Genomic DNA, 2,271 nt, shown 5'->3' with positions numbered 1-2,271 from the left:
GGCCGTCCCCGCCGGGGGGGACACGCCCACAGCGCGGTTGCTGTCCCCGGCCCCGCGGCATGTCCTGCCCCGGCTTGCAGGGACGCCGTGACTCTGGCTGGGATTTAAGGTGCGCTTCCCGCCGAGCGGTGTACCCTCGATCTCCTCGGGCGTTATTTTACACCTAGCCCCTCAGTTCAGTGCAGCGATACCAACGGTAATCCCTGTTTGGAAAGGGTGGTGAACATTGTCATGGCTTGATGGTATGCAACATGCTCTTGGTGTTTAAATGGAACACGTATGTCACAGGGGCTGGTCCTGCTTAAAACTCTGCAAGAGGCTAAGGCCCACGTGATTTTTTAAATTCATACAGGGAAGCTAATGAAGTGAGGATGTGGTAAGCTTTGCCACATTGTAAAATCCTACTTAGAAAATTATCAGTTTGTAAAAAAAGCTAAAAGGTAGAAAAAAAAAAAGTAGTTTCTAATATTACAAATTGTATCCTTTGCACTAAAATGCAATTCAAGGGAAAGAAAAGGTTCTTCAGAGGAAAAATCCTGGACATTGAAGAACTGATGATCGGTATCTGTTGGTGTCTGGTTGTCCTGCCCTGTGACCGTTCCTGGTGCAATTCAAGAAGCAATGCAGAAAATACGACGAGGATGCTTCAGGAGCATCTGCTCGCAGCACTGGGTGAGACACGTCGGAGCTGACCCCCAGACCAGGGTGAAACTCCCAGTAACTCCTGAAAAAAAACCACCAGCGACCACACATGCTTCTCCCAGGTATGGGTACGTAATGAGGCCTGACTTTCCCTGTGGGTTGTAGGGTGTTGGTTTAATCTATGGGATGGGGTGTAGTTTACCCTAATTAGCTTGCTGTGGAAAGTTAATTTTGCTTGAAATGTTCTTGTATCTCTATAATCTCTCTTCTATATCTCTTGGCCTTCAAAAGTCAGCCACTGGGCAGAATGGCTGCAGCTCCTTCCCCTGGTGTGGAACAGGTATAGACAATTTTAGAACTTGATTTATGTGTACGGAAAGGTCAATATGAATGTATAGTCTTCACTCATTGCAACTGCTGCCTTTATTGTTATTGCTGTTGTGGTGGATCACTACAGTTCTTCCGTCATTTGTTAAGTAATGTAAAAAAAAACCCCAACATCAAAACCAGGGATAATACTCTCCAATTTGTTTGTAAAACAGTGTGTTTTGGGAGTTTATAAAAATGCTGTAAACTATGCCTTAGAGGGCTAACTGATCTGTTGTATTTTTATTAACCAGAATGAAACCAAAGATCACTCTGAGTTGTACTTTCTGTTTATAATTTACAGGTCTATTTTACTTGTCCTTTAATAATACAACTGCTATAGCTGTGACAAAACAGGACCCTTCTGAGCATGAATAAACACAGAAGAAAACAGTTCTCAGGAAAAGAAAGCTCAGTGACTCTAGAGAGTCATGGAAAGGCTCTAGTAAATGTTTAAGGTTTATTGTTGTAAGCTTTATGTTTGTCTTTTTTTTTTCTTAAAGATGAATAGAGCTTGGTAGTGAGAAGAGGAAGTGCATTTAAGTGTACGCAGCAGAGGAAATTAAAGTCTTCAGAGCTTTCTGTGAAGTATTTAATCTGTTCTGCGCTGAGTTGTACAAGGACCAAGCGCAAGGGCCTGAGCTTAAATACAGCTCCCAGACCAATGGAGGAAGACGAGTGCACGGGCCTGGCCCCCGATTAGGCTTCTTGCTGTTTTTTTTCTCTCACAGCTTAGGTGTTCTCACAGCAGTCTGATCCAAGGCAATGCAGTTCTGCTTTCAGAGCTGATCTGGAGCACAGGCAGCCATGGAAGGGGGTTGAGGTTGCAGAGCCTGTTGGTGCACTTAACTTTGACAAAATGTAATCAAGATGGTCAAGTTTCTTTCTGTAAGCTTTTAGGAAATTCACCAAAAGCTTGTACAGGTCTCCAGTGCTTCTATTTCTAGGGCTGGTCCGCAAGGAGCAGGCCTTTTCCCTGCAGACTGCCTGGCAGTTTATACTTCAATGAAAAACAGCTGTTGACTATGAAACCACAAGATTTGGTGGCCGCTTTCTCTAGCCGTAGGCCTGCCAGAAGAAAAGCTATCTTGCTGTACGAAGAGAAATACAGCTAAAATTGCATATCTAAAATTGCTCATGTCTTCATTCTCTGCTAGGGGACAGCTCTACTGTTACTTGTCTGCGGCAGCCAATGCTATCTCAGAAGTAAACTATGATTACGGTAGAGGCTTAACTTTGTGTAAGAAAGTTTGAGTAGTAATG

General features: G+C 43.9%; 1 long non-coding RNA gene across 1 annotated transcript in view; it reads left to right on the top strand.

The window, feature by feature from the left end:
- The first annotated feature begins 54 nt into the window (after nucleotides 1-54).
- Nucleotides 55-2,271, top strand: part of LOC103916919 — a 5,113-nt gene continuing 2,896 nt past the window's right edge. The window contains exons 1-2 of the long non-coding RNA XR_663604.1: nucleotides 55-242; nucleotides 507-764. This is a non-coding gene — a long non-coding RNA (uncharacterized LOC103916919). The remainder of the gene's footprint in view (nucleotides 243-506; nucleotides 765-2,271) is intronic.

The sequence above is a fragment of the Pygoscelis adeliae genome, unplaced genomic scaffold (genome assembly GCF_000699105.1).
Source record: "Pygoscelis adeliae isolate BGI_AS28 unplaced genomic scaffold, ASM69910v1 Scaffold485, whole genome shotgun sequence".
Lineage (NCBI taxonomy): Eukaryota > Metazoa > Chordata > Aves > Sphenisciformes > Spheniscidae > Pygoscelis > Pygoscelis adeliae.
This window is presented reverse-complemented; position numbering and strand designations above follow the sequence as displayed.